Source organism: Haliaeetus albicilla, chromosome 24, assembly GCF_947461875.1.
Source record: "Haliaeetus albicilla chromosome 24, bHalAlb1.1, whole genome shotgun sequence".
NCBI lineage: Eukaryota > Metazoa > Chordata > Aves > Accipitriformes > Accipitridae > Haliaeetus > Haliaeetus albicilla.
The window spans coordinates 5,070,331-5,092,510 of record NC_091506.1 but is presented as its reverse complement, the minus strand read 5'-3'; the positions used below and the strand labels follow the sequence as shown (position 1 = coordinate 5,092,510).

The 22,180-nt window shown below is 41.4% G+C and overlaps 1 protein-coding gene across 1 annotated transcript in view; it reads right to left on the bottom strand.

The window, feature by feature from the left end:
* RYBP (RING1 and YY1 binding protein) overlaps nucleotides 1-22,180 on the bottom strand; it is a 47,102-nt gene that overhangs the window by 8,804 nt on the left and 16,118 nt on the right.

Below are 22,180 nucleotides of genomic sequence, written 5' to 3'. Positions count from 1 at the left end.
GGGGGACGATAGTGAAAAAGCAGCTTTCAAGAAGTTGCCAGCCACGCACTGTGGCTACACTTTAAGAGAAGGAACAGAGAGAGTGATAAAAATAAGTTTCCTGATAAACATCAGTCTCATTCACATCGTTCGATTTAATTTTTCAAATGAGCTTCTGGTTCCCTGAAGCAGCAAACCTCGCACAAATAACAAAGAACAAGAGAAGGTAACTGAGATGACGTCGTCCCGAGGGCTGGGACCGAAGCTCACTGGCAGGAGCACAGAAGACAAGCGGGCATTCACGCTCCCACGGGGGAACGGCCGTGCCAGCCTCCGAGACACCGACTTCACACGATTGTCTGCAGTCCCCAGCGGTGCTCGGACAAAATACACAAGAAAACTGTCCTTCAAAGACTATTGCCATTTCAAATTATGACTTACACAAAAAAAATAGCTTCACATGTAACTGATACCTTGGTTACTGATCCTCAGAGTCTCACAGAAATTTGGACCTTCCTCTCTCCTGCATTCCTCATCAAAACTCTCGCCTCCTCTCAGCTTAACAACTCAAAACCTCTCCCTCCTGGCCTAGCATATCACAAAGCAGTTTATACTCTGAATACTCCAACTATTTACGATCGATTCAGCCCCTGCGACATGCCAGAAAGATCTATGCTCCCTACATCCACACAGCTTAGGGGGGGAAGAAAACCAGGTTATCAACTCCATTAGTCTTCAATTATGAGCTGAATACTAATTGCAACAGTTGCTCAAGCTTGTCCATAGACGTTCTATTGGTCATAAATACGATTCAAATTTTCTATTTAGATCAGACTACAACAGACTGTCAATGAAAGCAGTACACAAGTATCATCAAGTCTACAACTGGAACACAGAAACCCAAGGGTTTCTGCTGCAGAGCTCTGAGCCTGCACCCAGTTTCTACTACAAACATCTAGAGACTTTAAGAAGCTACTCAGTGGTTTCATGTGTTTAAAAAAAAAAAGTGCAAAACACTAATTGTTCACATGTAACATCCGCATTTAGAGATGATACAAACAGAACACCCAGAGAAGTTCTGCTCCCTATCACAGGAAAATCCAAGTACCTAATAAGCCTCTCTTGGCACTGGTTTTCTGTACAATGGTACCAAGATGCTCTTAGTGAAGCCACATATACCCAAATATTTCATTTCACTACCACAGCTTATTATTATAAAGTCTATGCCACAGGTTGTAATCAGGCCTCTGACCTGTCTCAACACCACTGGCATTTAGATTTTTCACCCAACATAGAAACTGTAACTCATTTTATGCTACAATCTGCATACATTTCTGAGTGAACAAAGATGATCTGGTCTTCAGCCTTAAATAACTATGATGCTGAAATGTTTTGCAGATCAGATCAAGCAGTTACCTGTTCCACAGAACAGTGACGATATTTAGCATCCTTGCATTTAAAGTCCTGTATAGAGCAATTTCTGTCTGTATGGCTGAGAATAAACACACAAGTGTTTTGGTTACATGGAAAAAAGACTTTCAGATTGATACAACAACACTAAAAGCCAACAACAGTAGCTTGTCTCAAGCAACCTGCTAACCGCCTACTAAGAAAAAAAAAAAAAGAGGAGGGAAGAGATAAAGTGTCAAGAAATCTTCAAAGAGAGGGCAGATACCATCTCCCTACATGGTTATACATTATTAACCTCACTGCTTGAAGCTGCCACTTTTGCCCAGACTTACAGCTATGTGCTGTTGACACAACCAGCTAAGTCAGAAACCCGAGCCATTCATGGGAAATCCCAATTCAAGAATCTGAGAGCACCTTCAAAGTTTTTCTACTTTGCATGACTGGCGTGTTTGCTTGCGATGTTATTTCCAAGCCTTACGTCCAGCCTCCGCAGCTACCGAGCTGCCATTCCTGTTGTAGGAGTGCTGTGCTGCTGGAATGAAGATACAAATTTTAAGATGGAAACTTCAGCTAAACTAAAATAAAAAAAATACATAAGCAAGTCACACTGCGTTTCCCTAGAGAAGGCTGGAATCCAAAAGACCAGCCATAAAGCGCTCCTGCGGAGACACTTCGCCCCATGCTCTTCTGCTCCTTATCTGTGCCTGTGACGGCACACTACATTTATTAAGTTTTATCATTTTCTGTCCAGCCACTGATGTAACTAGCACAACTTCTCCAAAACCCATATTTGCATATTCCTTCTTATACGCCACGATGGCTCGCTGGTAAGGGCAAACCCAAAACTGAAAGCGAAGAGAGCAGGCAGCAACACGCGCAGGCAGCAGACCTGCGGGCAGGGGACCAGCCCTGCTGGTGGGGCTTCTCCTGCCGCAACGAGGAAGGGAGCAGAAAGCTGCTGAGGCTTCGGTCAACACCGAGCATCTTGCAAGATCTGCTGTACTACTAGAACAGATTTCTTTCTTTCTTTCTTTTTTTTTTTTTCCTTAAATAATTCAAATAACCCAAAAGCTTTCCAATTCCTACTTTGGCCATTTCACTCACACTAGCAGCAAGCTTAGGAAGGTTAAAAAATAGGCAAGTTAAGCAAATGGCATACTAATAGTAATAAAATCCTTCCAATAAGGCCCACGCTGCCATTACAGCCAGGATACACCGGTTACAAGCCCTGTACAAAAAAGCCAAGCAAAGCAAGTAGAGCAGCGCATTTTTAACCACAGCAAACTATAACCATAGTAACCACAATCGAGTAAAGTAGCTGCAATATCCAAAACTTGCTCCAAGCTTCCCTACCTACCGAAAACACGCTTCAAGGGCTAACACTGATCTTATCTAGCACCCCTAGCACAGATCATCCCTCCAGGCACCGTTCCTGCCTCTACAGCCATCCATGCCACATCCTAGTCATGCTGTTTGTCAAAGCAGCCCCCCTCCTCATGAACATTGTGGATTCTTCTCCAGCTGTGGCAGCGGGTAGCTTGCATTGCCTTCTAGAAATAAGGAAAAAAGTAAATTCAGTAATACTTTGCAGTGGATAGTAGTCATCCTCCCTTTCAGAATTTGAGCAAGGAAGAAAACAGAAAATTTCAGTGTACAGAAACAAGCCTCATTCCCACTTGGGCTACAACGATTTAACATGCTCTGGCTTCTGCTGCAGAATTTGGAGTGATAAGAACAGAAAGATCCCTTTTTTCTTTTTCTGTTTTTTTGAACACTACAATGTGTCTGAGACTCCCTGCCCCTAATTTTGTTCCAGCTGGCCTTTTTTTTTTTAAAGGAATTTTTTGGCAATCTCCAAAGAGAATGCTTCAATCCAAATACACCACTATTATATTGAAATAAGTTACCACTTGAGCAGAATAACCTGAACAGAAAGTTGAAACCACTTCTGAATTTTTTTTGTAAGAATAAACAGCTGCAGAAACAAGTATTGACCATTTTTTACCCCCAAATCTGCTCATCAGCTTACTTTCTGTAACATTAACCAGTTCACATAAATAAAGAATACATCTCAGTGACAAAAATCAAATCCCAACTCAGCCTCTTCCAAGCTTTCTAACCAGCACTTGCACTTAAGGAACAACTATAATGTCATTTACTATAAAGCTTAAAGTATCAACATTACACACAAACCACAGCTAGCATGTCTCAACTTCCAAAAAATTATTTGAAGAGATGCAATACTTAGTATTATACTTGGTTCTTGATTTCCTAAGCAGACATCAAATGCTGAGCCACGGTGCCATGCAGGCTACCAGGTCTTCCCAACCAGAGGAGGAATATGCACATTTTCCATATCCATTCCCCGGTACGTGCTAGGTCCCCTCTGACACCAGCAGCACCTGACATCTGCTACAAGAGACTCTGCTTGATTCCCCCCCACCTGTGTCCCTACAAATCAAAATGTGCTATTACACCTTGGTGGCCACCATTACTTATGCCTACTCTGCACCTAGAATCAGGTGAGTGCTTTCAAAATCAGAGAAGCTAGTATTGTGTAATAACACATGCCAGCAGATAATGCCAACAGATGAATATTCTAAGAACAAATTTTCAACGCAAATATCTGAAATAGGTATGTCTCCTTCTACCTGAACATTAAGATGAAGTTACGCTTTGCTTGGACAATTTTCCCCTCATTTAAGCAACAGTCTGGTTGAAGACTCAACCATCAAGATCCAACACTGATGTGACAAATAAATGAACACTATCCTTTTTTTTTTTTTTTCAACATAAAGAGGATTGTCTTCTAGAGCAATTAAACTAAACTGTGCTTTCAAAGTTACGTTCAGCAAAACAAGTTGTTTCACATTAGCTAAACTGTAGTTTACATCACAGGAGCAGATACTTGCACAATTCATGATCTTTGCAGCATGGACATACTGATGCATGAAAAAGCTATTGCAGTTGTCTACTCCGCACATGGTTTTGGCACCTAGGTCTTTACCATCAGCTATTGTAAATGATGTGCACAAATACTCTTTACTACCTTTTAGTAACGGACCTGCACAGAAATATTATGCCTGCAAATACTATACCCTCAGATTGTCATATGAGGTGACACTGGGATGTTCGGCTCGTGGGAACTGGAATAAATGCAAGACCTTTCCTGAAGGTCTCACTGCCTATGATACTGTGCTCTTGAAATAAAAAAAACCACAAAGCAAAACCAAAAAAACAACAAACAAACCCAAAACCACACACAAAAAAAAAGCCAACTGTACTTTTAAGGTTCTGGCAAGCATCTCGCAGTGTTTACTACTTGCACTTTATTCTGTATCTCAAAGCCTCCCTTTAAAGCCTGTCTCAGGACCAAATCCAGAGCACTGACACCCAGGAATTCTGCTGCTCCACTTCTAACCCCTGCAACTGGGCTTAGGAGTAGAGCAGCACAAATCACTGCACATCCAACCCACGGTAGTTAGTCGGACCTGGATTTCAACAGGGACATAGAGGATAAGTTGCACCATATTTTTCACGTGACCCTAATTTCTATATCTGTTTGGGATTTCTTTGGTCCCGCTGCCTTCAGAAAAGACAAACCACCCACCTCCTGCAGACACTGCGGAGCAGAGACAGCGGCTGGCTTTATACCCACAGCAACACACAGAGACCTTGAGGGACTCCGGCAATCCCCAGAAAGGTGGATCTAATTACAATTGCTCTTACTTTTCCTACAACTATGTTATCAGAAGAATGAAAGTGGCATTGAGTGGGATTTCAGAGTCAAAAGCCTCATGTAACATGAAGTAGTGAGGATTTGGATAATTTCATGCTGTTCTGGCTTTGATGCAAGCGGCGATACCAGCAGACCTCTGCGTGGCTCACCATTTCTTTGAGAAAATGTGTTTCATACACTGTGTAATGTGAAGTACGTGATTATTTTAATAATCCTAGTCACAAAAGTCTATCTTTGCTCAAAGAAAAACAAGAAAACAAGACTAAAAAGTATTTACGCGTTTATAAAACAGTTAGTGCCAGACCAATAATACAATAAGCATACTTCTGAGTGATACTGTAAAGCAAGGCTAGAAACTAACCCATGAACACATTAAAAAAAAATTAACATCTCCTTAAAAGATTTTTACATCCAGAAGAACCAAAGCTTTGGAGAAATTAAGCCATAAACATGACAGGGTGAGCGCTCATTCTTGCATGCATATTTTCCAGCTCATTTGTGATGACCACACAGTCCTTTTTAGCAACAAGAAAAAGGATGAATGGACAAATTGTCCTTAGTGTACAACTGCAAAGCAGTATGGAAGTTGTATACGTTTATCTGAGAAGTTCTCTGTGTAATACAAGACCACAAGGCAACAATAAAAACAGTAAAAGACGACTAGAAGGACAGACAGCAAGAAATATATGACTGAGCCATATTTCATTGAAAGAATGTAACTTTCTAACACTGATGTAATAACTCTGTGTTTTTATAAGACAGATGTTTAAAAATATAGAAGTTAATCTAAGGAGGAACAACCACTTCTAGGCTGCAGGTATTGGTTTTTCACAGCATCGCCAGCAGAACAGGGTTACCTTTTAGCTGAAGAAAATGGCATTTGCTACTAGTCTTATACAGAAGGGCACAGCAACAAGTTTGAAAGACTCCAATAGTTAAGTCTGAACATTTTGGAAAAACACTGAAAAAAATAACAGCTTCACATAAACTAAACAATTGTTCACCACAAAATAAACTAAGTACATTTAATAGTGTACGACCACCTCCAGAAAGCCTCCAACAAACTGTTCAACGTCCTCCTTGACTATCCAGCCCACTGTCTGTTATCTCCTCAGAAAAGCCAAGAATAGGCAACACAGAGATAAAGGAGCCTCAGCTTTGTGATAAGTATTCCTGGCCACAACAACAAACCTTGAGCTGTTCAGATTTCAGAAGAGTATTTTAAACTTTATGTTTGTCCACCAGAAGTTTTTAGACTTCAGGTAATTTCTCACAGTTTGAACACCCCCCTCAGTACTTATATTTTTAAACTTTAAGAAGTTTAAAATTATTTGCAGTACTTAATATTTAGTGGTCTCACAAAGCTGCCAGCACCCTGCCTTTTAGGGTGAAAACCTGCTTAAGTTTTTCCCCCATTTTCCTTTTTTTTTTTTTTTTTTAAAATCAAATTAGAAATGGGAAAGTTATTAAATGAAATGCAAGCTGTCACCTCCATTTACACAACATGACAGGCATTACTGTTTGCTGGAAAGCAGCTAGTCACTGCCTCTGTGCCACTACACATAGCTGAGGCTCTTTGAATGATGCCTGTAAAAAGAATACTCAATTCTTACTTGTTACAGGAGCCTTAGCATTGCTTATTTTTAATTATTTGGGCATATTTACAAATCAAAGCATATAAATCAAGGAGTTTTATTCCCAGAGCTGCCACTGCACTGATTCTGCAGCTCACATTTCTGATTTTTTTAGTGAAAATTTGCTAAAAATCACAAATCCAGTACCAAGAGAGTCCAAGAATTGATCTGTGAAACTATTTCAGTATGACTACTCAACAGCATAGTGCAATAGGTTTTTCAATACTTTTACAGTTCTTTTTTAATATTCATTGTTTCATAAAATGCCATCACAAAACAGTCTAAAGTCAGGGCTGTAAGGTGTTTTTGGAAGCAGTTTGACCATAATTTTGCCATCTCAAAGCTGAATATTCACATAATTCCTCAAAACACCCGTTCCTATACAGTACAGAACCAGAAACAGCAAATACCATTTGCAGGCACTACCACAAATCCAAATGTGAAAGTCAGGACTATTCACCTATCAAATTATGTAAAAAACATCTTACATGGTATTCTTGCACAGCCGGACTTAGGACCTGGTGGGCTGCCAGCAAGAAAGCAGCCCCAAGCCAGAGAACGGAGCTATTTGGGATTTTGTTGGAAAATTTTCCGTGGAAAGCAACAGTGTTTGCATTTTTGCCAGTATATGGAACTTGCAGAGAACTACTCTCTCTTGGTTTGTGTTTTGTTTTGTTTTTTTTCCCAAGGGAAACTGATAAACCACAGACTGGGCTTTCTGATTTAAAAGCACTGAGCCTGAGACTGATTGTAAACCTGCACCTTTTCCATCCAGTCTCATGGGCTCTGCTTACCTTACTGCCCTGGGTCTTTGTCCTTCTCTACCCCACAATCCTATAAAAATAATTTTACAAGATATGTCTAACATTGTATGGTGCACGTTTCGGACTACAGGTTCATTCTGATATGCCTCTGTGGAGGGTTTGTGATATCAAGTAGTGTACAACAGCAGCAAACAAAAGCTCTTGCACACCCTGGAGAGCGAAGAGCCATCCCTACAAGGTCTCCTGCAAAACAGCACTTCTCAAGAGCAACAACTCTCGCCTTTTGCAGCTCTTTAATTTGAAATCACAAGATGGCAAGAGAAGAGTTAAACACAAGTTGTTCTTCAGGCTTCTTTGATACCAGAGCATGGACAGAAAAGAGCAGTGATGGTGAATAACAACACTAGTATCAAGTTATTGGAAGAGAGCTTGAGGTTTACTTAACCGCTAACACTGTAAAGTTTAACTTACTATGTCTGCAGGAGGCAAAACAAAAGCCATGCTGAAGTTTTGGAAGAAATACTGCTCTGTTTCTCCTTTTAGAGCAAGAGTCTGCCTGGAAGCTCGCATGGTGCTGGCAGTCTCACCCATCTTCTCATCTGTAGCACCTATCTAAACTGCAACAGGAGATAATTTCATATCTAATATGCAGCAGCTAACGAGCACCAGCAAAAGCCTCGAGGCTGTTCAGCAGATGCTCACCCTGCAGTTGCTTTCTCTGCCTAGTCCAAATACCTGGAAGAGGTCCGCTCCAGCGACAGCGACTGCTCCCGGCTGGTTTCAGCTCCATCCCTGGAGCTGCAGGCAGAAGCTGCAGCCCCCATGGCTGTCCTTGCTGGCTGTGGGCTGCTGACCCGCGTGGCTCTCCATCAGCGAGCACTGCAGGAGCTTGGGGCGGCGCGGGGGTGTTCGTGTATATATATACGTATGTATACATATATACACACACGCACCAGCAAGGCAGCATCGAAGAGCTGTGTACTCCGAGTAAAGATTGTGCCTGTGTTCATCTGCCAGAATTATTTCCAACAGGAACATCTTTTAAGGACTAGAATGGGAAGAAGTCTGATTTAGCTTTTTCCGCTTTCATTAAAAAATAAAGCATGTTCCCTTAAATAAGGAGTTCAACACACTTCTAAATAAATGTAAAATTAGTAAAGAATTGGCAAGACACCAAATTTACCACATTTTAAGTACATTTTGTCTTGTTTGATGGGGAGGCAGAACTGTCCAAATGATCACAACAACTTCATTATGCTTACAAGTATAAAGCTACTTCTGATTCATTAATATATATAAAATCTAAGACAAAAATACATAGCCAGAATTACAGTTTTTCAGATGCTTTCTTGCTCCACTATTTTACATAAAAAATAATTTTCTACTAAGATTTTTTAATGGCCCATTTAAAAAAATAAACAGAAATTAAGAATAAAGAGCACAATACATCTCTCCTGCTTAAAACAGAATTTGCAATATGTAATAGATTAAAATAGCATCAATTCCCAATTGCAACATCACCCTAAATTCCAGCTGAACAAGAGCAACTTTACAACTGCCCTTTTTGCTCTCTGGCTAATCATTTGCTTACCACCAGCAGTAGTTAGGCCCATAGCTAAGCATTCAGAAAAAAGCACTGCCTCCTATTCATTTACTGCGTTTGCAGGGAAGAAGGTCTGCAACAGTAGAAAAATTGCACTAATATATACAAAATCCACAGCTGAGTGTTTACTAAACGAGATGCAACTGTAAATGCAAAGATCACACCAAGCCCAAACTTGAAAAGATGGCCTTGAAATTACTAAATAATTTTTCTTAGATATTCAAATTTCTTTGGTCACCAATAATTTTAGACGTACGTTGCAAGTGCTGCACAAGCTTCATTTCTAGAAACTTATTGCAACCTCCTTCATCATGCTATTGACCCATTCACTGATCCGCTTGGAGCTTCAGTTTAATCCATCACTGAAAATTCAAATCAGTACTTCAGCAGGTTGCACACCAAAACGGTAAAATTTGTTGTGCAGCTGCTTCTGGTGTTTTCATCTATGGACACACCTTACTGCAAAATACCAAATGTTCCATGATTTACACGGACTTACAAAATTCACTGATCTCAGCACAAAATTTACTTGCTTACTACCACCAGGACGATGATAAAACTAAGGCCATTTTACTTGCTTGTCAAAAATAATCTGCTCTCACTAGCAAAAATTTGAAAACAGTTCATAAAGCTGGCAGCAACCAAGATGTGTGTAATAAAATAGTCAGATTTACAACAAAACCAATTACTTAAATACTTCTTCCTATTTGACTGTTTATTAAGCTATGTATAATCCTGAGGAAAGCGAGCAGGCTCAAAACTTCCTGTTGAGTAACAAGGTGCAGTTGGCAGTGTGAGGGTACGGATGAGTCTGATGAAATGCAACGTGTAGATTCCCCAAAGCAACTGCTCATGGTTATTGCATTATAAATTAAAATAATGAAAAATGGAGGAAAATAACAGTTTTAGCAACTCTAACTAAAGCTAAAAACTAGGAACACCAGACTTGGTGTTACAGAAGTGCTTTATCACTGCTGCTAATACACGTATTTCCATTTCAGACACTGTTATCTTGAGTAGTAGCGGAAACTGTCATGTATACACCATCCTTTAATTCAGCTTGACATATCCCATCCGGGGGCATCTGCCTCCAGGTTTTGGGATATACAACTTTCACGCTTCAAAATCATAGCAGGAGAGGGACCAAACTTGGAAAAAAGCAAGAAAAAGGAGAGACGCTGAGAAAATGAGCTCCCTACCAAAAAAGAGATGTCAGTTAAACTCTGAAGTTGATTCCCTCCCCCAAAAGTTTGTACTAAAACTAAAAAGTAAAATACGTTTCTGAAAGCATCCTTCTTAAAAGTGTGCTATTGGGTAAGCACAAAGAAAAGCCTGTACTTTTCTCTTATAGGAAGATGAGTTATAAGAGCATTCTCTATTTTAACAAGTTCGAGCATCTCCAAATTTGAGCACATATCGACATACATGCCTAATAACGTGGCATCGCATATACAGTACCATTCCGAAGAAGCCTGTCAGTTTTAAATTTTTATTTTAAAGAGAAAATTTAATATGGTCTAATCTATGTCTGCAAAAAATCAACATTTAAATAATATGTCTAAAACACCACCTGTTGTACAGCTAGAGTTGAATGAGATTCTAGGGTTTTGAAGCCGCACACCAGTATCATCAGTCCAGAATTTGTGCTTTGACAACGCATTTCCAACACCTGTAATTTTTATTAGCAAACGGAAGGTAAATTTTAACTTTGAAACAAGGTGAATTTCTATAAACTTGGAGTCTGACATTTTAAAACTTAGAGCCTAAGTTTTAAAAATCAGCTCTGATGCAGAGAGAGAGATCAAGAGTCTTTTTCTTTTTTTTTTTATTTGCAGTCGCTGTCACCCTTTCAAACACTGTCCTAAGATCAGTACTGACAGGACTGAAACAGCCTACAAATCTGTGAGCGATTGTCACTAGCAAGAACTACATAGCAGGGTTTCCAGTCACTTAAGCATAATGCTTACATTTCCATAACACTCACTCTTTGAGAAATGCAGATAACCTGAGTATCTAACCTGCATCCAGAGAGGCATGATAGCTTTGCTTAAAAACAACTAAGAAATTTCTACTGACCAACTCTTTTGTGGAGTGCCCTCGCAATGCAGGGGTGGGCTGATTTATCAGAGTAAAATTTCATTGTGCTTGCATGACACTGGAACACTGCACACTCAGGGAAAAAAAACACCAAACAACAAAAAAAACCCGAAACAACCTTCTCTATCATTTACCAACCAGGTTAAGTTCACATAGAAGCAAAATGAGAAACTACCATTTCTACAACAGATGCTGAATAGTCTCGGTAGGCCCTAAATCTCTAGGGATACCACAAAAAAAAAAATTAAAAAGCCAGTTGAGCAAGGCAGTAATTTTACTTTGGCTACATCAGACACTGCAGGCTTTACCCAAATGAAACAAACTGAGGTTTTCCAGCAAGCAAAACCTCCTTTTTTTGTAAAAAAACAAACAAACAAACAAACACCCCCTCCCCAAAAAACCAACCAAACAAACCCATCAATGATAGGATTTCCTTTCATATGAAAGCGACAGTCAAGAGTCCTTGAACAACCAGGAACGTAGCTTTGATGAAAAAGCTCCAGCCTGCACCAGCTATGCAATTTAAGAGACACATCAGGGCTGCTACAAGGTGGAGCGGACACTGCTCCGCTGCTCCCCAGCACCGTCCAGGAAGGCAACACAGCACCAGGCAGCAGCATGGGGAGCTGGTACCCCCTGGTACTGGTAAGTGGTAGCCCACCTACTCCTTCATACCTCTGCCCCAGCACAACCTGCGGTGAAACAGTCACTGTCAGTGGTTTAAGAGGAAAACTTACTGTTCAATAAATCAGTTTGCTTTTCTAAACACAACAAGAAATAAAAGACATTCTGAAGGACAATGAGGCAGGCACGCATGCGTTTTCAAAAGGCCACCACGCGCTCAGAGGAGGTTTTTTCCTCCCACATTGCGTCCTCTGAACAAAATTGGAGAACTGAACACAGACATGCAAGAGACATTTTGGGGTGTCCGGTTCCATCCGGGCAGCACGACGCACAGCAATCCTGTGCACGCATGCTGCTGTCCGGGAAAGCCGGAGGAGAAGTCAGGCACTGGGCTGCCATCAATAGCTGCTGTTCAAGCACCGTGGGAAGAAGGCAGCCTGCGAGCACAGAAACTTTTGCTTTCAGAATTATTACTCCTGGGCATGAGGAACTGACCCAGATGGTTTCAAAATTTGCCAGGAAACAATATTACAATACTCAGTTCGGAAGCTCTTCCTCTCCCTAACTAGCCTCAGAAAAAACCTACTTAGTAAACTGTTGGATCCCTACTTGGAGTACCGGTGCGACTTATCTACGTGCGCCTAGCACACTGTAGGATAGGGAAACTCAACTACCCTTATAAACAAAACTAGCAGAGAGCACTACCCTACGTAACAAAAAGCCAGGAATAATTACTTAAAACGGAAATATTTCCGAGTCCTCTGCAAGCCAACTTCTGATCTGCAGATAACAATGATACCTACTTGTCCAGACAAAACTATCATTTTTCAAGAAAGTTCTCAGATAAGGTAATCTTAAGCCTAAAATGCTCACTTTATTGTATTCTTGAGTGTCCTACCACTGTTACCATCCTGATGAATACTATTTTGCAGCTTTGCATATGCTCACATGGCTTGCATTTATTTGTACACATGTAGACACACACGAACATACACAACCAATGCCCTGAATTGCCATCATTCTGGTACAAGCCCCAAGGAGGGAAAGCAAGCAAATTCAGTTAAAACTTACTTTTTTTTTTTTTTTTCCCTTTCTTTCCTTAATTCTTCAAAACAATTCTGGTGCTCCGTCCTAAAGAAATGGTTAGTCTCGCTGAAAACTACCAGTTACACTGTGAACCTGTGCCAGCTGCAAATCACTGCAACTGCCCTGGCACCATCATTTAAAGTCATTTTCCATTTAAAGAGTCTCACATCAGCGCCAGCACAGCCTTTCATTACCCATCCCACTTAATACCCACAATCTCTCCACAGCTCACTCGCTCGGTCTCCACTGACCAAGCAGCACACGGAGACTGATGTGCGGATTATTGGGATTCCTAATGCCTTTTCTCCCCGCTGGCTGAGTGCTGAGCGCTTGGCAGCCTGCCTGACCCGCAACACATGTGGGTTTGTCAGCCTAATGCACTTTGTCATCTGGAGACTCTCAGGACGAAGCGGGACCCAACGGCGTCCGCATAGGAACGGCTGACGGCTCCCAAAACTTCCAGCTACTGCACTTCCCAGCACTGGTGGAGAAAGAGGTACAGAAGTGAGTGTCCGGGTGTTTGCCACTGCTTGCTTTCCGAGAGGCAAATACATAAGGTAGGAGCAACAGCATTCAGCACGATCCTTTAACTGAAGACTGGAGAGTCAACACAGGGGTTTCCCATACAAAACATCCATCCTCACTTGATTGTTGTCTTGCAATGACTCAAAATCTGCATGTCAAGATTCTGGATTTGAGTAACTTTTTTTTTTCCCCCACAAACGCACCTTCTGTTAACTAAATAATGACGGTGAAAATTCAGAGATACGGGCTCAAAAATGAGTTGTGACCACATCAGTTGTCACTCACCAGTTTAAGAGGTTGCTATTGATCTGTACCTATGCCCAGCATTTAGGCAGGGCAGAAAGAAATGAGATTTGGGCATTTTTCTACATAAAAGATAAACTGAGGTATTTTCAAGTGTGAGGCAATACATCAGCCCTGTAAATCCCGCTGTAAATTCTTACAGGATGACTACACAAAAGGAAATAACACACAACATGCAAATAGCAAATAAATGCAAATTTAACATCATGTCGAACTAAAAAGTGTAATGAAAGTGAAACTGGTTTGTAGATGAATGAAACACAGAAGCCAGCAGAGATCTTACTTGGAAATGGAAGAAAAGAATATGCAAAATACAGCTGAAGTTTCACTTCCTCTCTACAATAAAATACAACAGAAAGCTCAAGCACACCACAGGGCACATCCTTCACAACCTCCTCTGACAAAACACACTGTCCATACACACCAAGATTTTCTACTTTATATCTGATGTCAGATGGCAGATTTTTTGTGAATTATCTGAGCAGAGAAAGATAAAGATTATCAACTATATAACAAAATACAGGGATTTTTAGACAACATATTATAAACTTATGTTTTCTGCTAATAAACACATACTAATTATTTTATATAGCAAATTCAGTAACAGAACAACTAAAGGAAAGTCTTGAAAAGCACTACTAAGCTTTCCAACCGTGTTGCATTTGGTTCCCTTTTAAGCACATCAACCAGCTCTCAGCATCACAATATCCACGGCACCTCAGTCTTGGGTGTATTTGTCAAGACACCCCTTGGTTAGGTTTATTTTCAGGTAACTACAGGGAAACTCTGACAAACATTGAATTGCTTGCTTTAGGATGACTACAGCAGAAGAAAACAAATGAAGTTTTTCTGAGCCCCAGGACTACACCACCCTGGCGATACACATCTACCAGATTAGAGAAATTACTTGCTTCTAGAGATTTACAAAATGACTCAGTGAGATTCTACTATGTTGCTTCCTCCTCTAATTTCTTCCTGGATTTGTGCAGCTAATTGCTTATCACCAGAATTTCCAAGTTAAAGCAAGCTAAAAACAGAACCCTGTTTTTACTAAAACGCATTGCGGCAAACAGCGTAGACTGAGTTGAGCAACCACTTCCTAAGGAGCTTGTACCCTTGCTCTGCACCAGAACTGGGGAGTGAAAAGAGCAAAAGCTTTCAGGGCTAGCATAACTTTGTGAGCAATGACACACATACAAACCATCTAGAGGAAAAAAACCAGAAAATATTTCCTCCTCATCATCTCTTTTCATAATCTCTGGGGTCACTTGCAGCAGCAGCACATGCCAGGATTCAAACCAACACAAAACTTCGCTGTCTGTCTGCACTACCCACGTGAGACAGCCCTGCCTGCTCCTGCCACCAGTTTTTCAAACCCACCTATTCCCCCTCACCAGCGCTCGACGCAGCCACAAAGCCAGCCAGGTCGACACCACGCTCATGGTCAACAGCAGGGAGGAAGGACGTGAGTGCTGAAGCCCCAGCACGGGTATTTGTAGCCTGACCTGGAACACCAAAAGTCTATTTAACATCTTTAAAGACTGAGTGGCAACTTAGAAAAACACGTAGGCTTAAGTTCACTACCTGAAAATGGTCACTTCTGCTAAAAAACCTGGGGGTAGGCAAGGTAGGAAAGGTTGAAGCAACCACCTTAATGCTGCAATAACACAGCTGCTCACTTTTCAAATAAGTTTCATCAGAAGAAACTGGAAGCAAACAAATAACACAGAAAAGCGTATGGAAATTATCATTATGGCACAAAAACAAAAGCAGAAAAGCTTTTATGTGCCTCCTTTTAACAAAACAAAGTCTAATTTTGAAACAGCTGCTTCAATGACCAAGCCCACGCCCTGAGGCAGGGGCTAGGTTTGGTTTTGTTTCTGTTTATTTCACAGTTTCCCTGTTTATTCAACTTCTTTCCTCTGCCAGTGGCAGCCAGGGCAGTGTGGGGCAAGTGGCTTCATCCAAAACCAACAAGCAGTCCTCGACCCCAACAGCTACTCCAAGCTGCTCTTTGAAACACAGGTAGCTATGTCCTTCTGAACTTAGAAGTAAGTCAAGTCTTTTCTAAAGGAAAAGGTAGCAAATCACCTCAGAGCTTGCTTAAAAAAAAACCCTGCTATTTTTTTCCAAGTGTCATATTAAACTCAAGGTAGCGAAGGTGAAGAAGGAAAAGCCAACAAGTTACACAGTCTAAGCTGGATGTAGCGTAAATACTACTTGCACAACTGTTAAAAAACTATCAGCACAAGTTGGAAGAGAAGTGTCTGCTCCTTCCCTGGAGGCTGCAGACACTTCCCGGAGATACTGGTATGGTCACCAAATGCTTAGTAAGCATCAGACCTCTCTGCTACGGACAAATGCACTTTGGTGGCGTTTCAGACTATCCATCCTACACTGAAGTTTAACCTCAGTGTTACCAGTTCCACCAAATTCAAGTCAACTACTTTTGCCTTATGCAGGCAAAGGACTGACTTACTGAGGGACCAGGGCTGAAGGAAGAGTAACAACATGAACCTTTTAAACACATACTGGGAGCAGGAAACCTGGATACTGAACACCCTTTGCAAAGATGCTCATTTTGACATCAACAGTAGAGCTCTTCTACAGGGATTTCCACAGAAAGCCGGCGTTTTGACAGAGCACAAGTCTTGCTCTACTTCCTTTGGGAACAGAGTGCTTGCATTAAGGTGTAAATCCAGGTCTCTCGTTCCCCTAATCTCAGGTACACCTAGTCAGCAAAAAAAAAAAAAAAGGAATGTGACTGCCATGTGTGCAAAACACCATGCTCCTTGTGATCCTGTAACGTGGCTAACAGTAGCAGTGCTAAGATCTAACACATCTGACATAAGGACAGGACTTCAAAGTCCCATGCTGACCACAGCGGAGCCTGTTCCAGCATGCGTTCCCACCGGCGCTAGCAGTGGTGGCCATAGCCAGAGTGCAGGCGAGCAGTCACACCGGCTGGCTGAGCACCTCCGACACTCTCAGCAGGTTGTAACCCACATTCACGGTTGTGCTTTACGCAGCAAAATAAAGCAGCAATTGTCCCACGGGGCAAAATGAGCAGCAAGGACTTGATGGTCGGGGACACAGCATGGACTGAAACGGGAATCACACTGGCAGGAGGGCATACAGGTCCTGCGGCACGCTGCCTTTAGCATCGTCACGAATTGTTCTACAGCCACACCTGCATTCACTGTGTGGATACACCTTCAGCCTCAACAGTGCTTTTCCATCACCATGCTGTACCAACAGTCCCCCTGCTCCTCTTGAGTAAAGGTCTTTTTACAGGAGCAGCTAAAACAAGAGTTTCACCAAAACAGACTGCTATCAAAGTATTTGGTAAGAGGTCACCAAGAGAAAGTGTTTTTTCAGAAAAGTGGATTTTTAATTTAAACAGATGTTGTGTCTTAAAGGCTACCATTTCAACGACTGACATGTAGTGACATAAAATACCTGATAAGCTTATAAAAAGAACCTCGAAACATCAAGTCTAATGAAGCTGGCCCATTAATGAGCAGCAGACAAAGCATGCCCACGCACAGTACCCACTGCAAAACCAGGATTCAGGCCTTTCACAATTTATTTCTTCCCTGCTTCAAAAACAAATAAAACCACCACAGCAGCTTCACAGGCACACTCATCCACCACTTTTAGAAGACAGGTTCCAGCAACAAAATCCTCTTTTGTATTTCTTTTTTTTTAATATCAGCAAGAACTTCAGGTCACTTACTCCCCTCTCGTCCATTCACAAGAGAAAAATCATTCTCGTAACAGACTTGTTAAGGTTTTTTTTCAGAATTTTACAGACCAGCAAAGCTCTCCGTGCAGTTAAACTATTTTAATCCCATACGTACACACCCTCCACTCTGTACACAGGTGCACAAACAACTTGCCTGGGTTACAAGTGTTCAGCGATGAGTAAACCTTTTGGATACTGCAATACCTACAACTGCATTTTACAGAAAGCAGCAGCAACAGCAGTACTAGGGTCATGATGGTCTGCTGGTTTAAGTTCAACAATTTCTACAGGAAGATATAAGCTTAGTCTAAACCAACCTCATGTAGTTAAAAAAACCAGACCCTCAGACTTGCAAGCCTGCTTTCAGGGCAACCACGCAACACTGGACAACTTATTCTAAATGCTTCACACACTACTGCAATCACAGCATCTCTTTCAACCTGGGTAAGATATTTTTACATCAGCTGGACTGATTTTCGTACTTACTAAACTTCCCCCCTTTTCACAATTGTTAGGAGTAGCCCACCCATTACAGCGGGTACGGATCATCCCTGATGCCTCAGGACAGAGGCGATGGCAGGAGACTGGTAGGCAAACACTCCTGGAAAAGTAAGGGACAGTGAAAGAGACTGTGAATAATTAACACCTGCCTACCCACTGAAGTACAGTAATTATAGAGAATAACTGAATGACTGCTTTCCTTACTCGGGGAGGTGCAGATAAGACGTGTGGGTCTTCTCATACCTTGGACATGAGTTTAAAGTGCTCTCAGTTGGCAGCAACACACAGAAAAAAGTCACTGGCTGTGACAATTAACAGCTTCATTTTAAGTCTCTTTTGTTTGAGCAAGTAACTCTTCCACTCAGACATACTACATGAAACAACACTTTCGCAACTAAACAGATATACTCAAGGCACACAGCTAAAACCTGAATGTAAAAACCTGTAAGGCCCCTGAGACTGGGAAGCAGCCAGACCATATTTTAACGTGGTGGAGTCCAAGCCTTGCCTGTCCTGCCTGCACGCACAGAATGTGCAAAGGGGATGAGGGCTTGTGTCCTCCTACAAGCCCAGCAATACTCCACTGTATCAACTCCTGCTTTTTTAAAACCAGACTCTCAGGGAAACTCAGAAACAAGACCATGCACCAGCCTGCAAAGGAAAAGGAGAGATGTCTACAACATGAGTTATTTGAGGACATGCACAGACTTGTGAAAAAGGACCTAGAACTTAGTGTAAGCAGTAAATAATTAAATGAGATGTTGTAAAGTAAGGTATGGATAGATTTCACGTAAAACATAGTTTACTATAAATATTCCAGGAAAAATGTGTTCCAATTTAATAGACCTATGTTGATTTTATCCACAACACAGTCTGTCCACTCAATCACCATTTCTCAGAATCAGATGCATGGTGGGAATCAAATTTCTTTGTGGAAACAGGTGTGAACATTTGTTGGAGCCATGTTCAGTTCTGCCTTGCCTCTGTTATAAACAGAATACAACCATTATTAAAACCTCTCTTCATTAAACCATCTCACTTGTGGGATTTATTTTGTGCCACTTGCTGCCTGAATTTAAAAGAAAATAAATTACACTTTTTTCTGTAATACACTTTACACAGTAGCTGAAAAGAGACTGCTTACATAATAAGTATTATGCAATTTCCCCAAATAAATACTACCTGGGGGTAGGGGGGGAATTACAAAGTCCCCAAGATTTTCAAGGCTGCAGATTTGGCTTCAAAAGCAAAGAGTCTGTAAAAATCACATGCCATCCCAAATCTTCCTGATAATTATTGACATTGCATCAGCACCCAAAGATCCCATCAGGAACAGTGCTCCATTATGTATTAACAGAAGACAACCTGGTAAAATACACAATTTACCACCACAGTACCATCTCTTAAAGAAAGCAAAGAGGCTGACACCAGCTATAACAAAGAAACCAAAAAACTCCCCAACACAAGACAGCATTGATGCAGTTACGCTTATAAAGCTGTGATTTGGTTTGGATACCTTCTAGTCCTAAGACAGTTTTAGTAAATCAGTTTTATAAAAAACCCAACACCAAACAAAAAGCCCCACCCAAAATGCAACTTTATTAGCCATCTTCAGCCCAGAGTACTGTGCCAGCACGAATATAGCAGTAGAGCATCTCATCTGGCAAAGCTAACCTAAGAAAAAAAGCCCACCAAAATACCACACAACTGACTGATCATCATGGAGATCTTTTAAAAACAAACAGCCCTCGCACTGTAAACAAGCATGTTTTTTAAGTCACAAATGGTCCAAGTAACTCATGGAGAGCAAACACAGAAGTCAAAAATGAAGCCCAAGTGGCAGCACAGAGAAAAATAAAAGAGCAAGGCATTCGGCAAGCAGACCCCAGTGCCCACCACTCCCCTACCTTCAAATTTTGACAAGTAATTTTCACAAGCCTGAAAAAATTTTGCTTCTCCTTAGTTCGTTCTTGCTTTTATGGTTTGGCCTTTTCTCCCCACTGGTGTTTCTCTAATCCCCGCTCATCCCACAGCACACAGTGCTGGCGGCCGTGGTGTGCTCCAGCTCTCAACAACCAACGCTGACACCAACCCTGTCTTGGAAGAGCAAAGTCCACGTGCGCCAACCCCTGCTCCAGGCACCGCACTGGCCAGGAATCAAAAATCCCCAGCCGGTGCACACCTGCAGCCTTGTATTTGCACTGGAAATAGGCTGAAAGTGAAAAAGTGATTCCGTAAGTAAAAGAAGCCCATATTAGTTTAAATTCATTTTCATTGAACATTGAAGAGGTCCATTGCAAGTTTCAGATCTTGGAGTCCTGGGAAATTTTCACCAGCAACTTCAACTGGGTATCAAGGAGCAGAAAAGAGGGACATCAAGTTTTGCAAAGGCAGCATCCATCCTGCCAGAAACTACAGACATAAAATTACACTTTCACAACTGAGCTAATCAGCCACATTCCAAACATAAGCTGCATTTATCTCCTCAGAACAGCACACTTTTTTCTTAATTATCGAAGGTCAATGGCATTGAGAATATTGAGTAAACTGACACTCAGGGAAGCAATGTAGATACAAAACTTGATGGCAGGCAGTCTTACATTTGCTTAGCAGTAATACCACATTTCAATATAAAGTTGCTCTTTTTAGACATAAGACTTACTTTCTAATTAATCACCAATCAATACATTTGATAAGGTACCTTTTTAGAAACAGAAATAACAAGTTCTGTACCAGCATAATTCTCCCTTTTTCATAGAATCATTTAGGTTGGAAAAGACCTTTGAAATAGATCATGGAGTCCAACCGTAAACCTATTGCTGCGACGTCCACCACTAAACTATGTCCCTAAGTGCCATATCTACACGCCAACTAAGAGAAAAAAATATTTTTAAAAGTTGGAGTGTAAGGGTTTAAGACAACTGAAGCATTCAGCCAGCCAAGGGAATAATAATTACATTAATTACATTTTTACATTAATAATTACATTTTTAATCAAACTCATATGGAATTACAGCAACACCTCAGAATTTTGATCACCGTGTCTGTGTGCTTAAGGTATTCACAGAAGTTAATATAAACAACTTGAAGGCATTACACCTCCAGTTCAATACCTACAAGATGGGAGGTCTCGGGCGCACAGTCTCATCTGCTGCCTTGCTGAAATACACAGCTTTTCCAGACAAGTTCAAGCTTGTCACAAAACAGAAACTACTTTGGAAATCTCAACAACCATTTCAGCTTCCCTAAAAAACACAAGTGGTAAAGGGCTGACAGAGTTTTACTAGTACTGTATACCAGAAAGGTATTGCATAATTCCCCTGAAATTTCTATTCAAAAAAATCAACAACAAAAATGCATATTATTCTCACGAGCTGAAGAGTTATTTCACGCAGCATCCACAATTACACAGTAATTGAAGATTTCTGCCATCACAGAAGCAAATAGCAGCTCCAATAAGCCTATAGTGAGCAGCATTCTTGGTTTGATCAGGTCCTGATGAGAAAGACATCAAAGAAAAAGAAAGGAAGGGGAAAGGCAGAGAAAGGTGCTTCTATATGTCTTGTGATGGAACCAACACAACAGCAACAAACCTGCCCTGACCGTAACGGCCCCATGAAGAAAGACATCATCCCTTAAATGCATGGTGGTCCTTAGGCGATACAGGGATTGCATGGGGCTGTATTTCTTTCCAGGTTACATTCTAATTCCCTAAGCTTGTTGATGACATTATATAACTATTAATTGCACCGCTGTTCAGCATGCTTTTAACTGCAGTGATTCAAACTGATTCCAGTAGCTCACTAATCCAAAGTACAATCCTCTTGACAGCAACTGACAGATTCAGAGTATTCAGTTCTAGCTGAAAGGAGGAAAAATCAAAACCCTCATCTGTCCACTGACAAAACAGCCAATATTCCTGCTGACCAGACTCACAGCTCAGTCAGGGGCTGGGACACGCTGCCGATGGGACTCCAAGCCTTGCATTAATGCGCTAAGCGGCTCTCTCAGCCCAGTGAACAGCAGATGAGGAGCAGCCCAGACCTATAGAGCGGTAACACACAGAATATAGGTGAAATACAGCGAAGTTAAGAGCGGTGGACCAGGTGAGGCAGCAAGCCGCTGGGATCAGCACCCTGAGGCAGTGCTGTCTTGGGAATTTCCCACCCT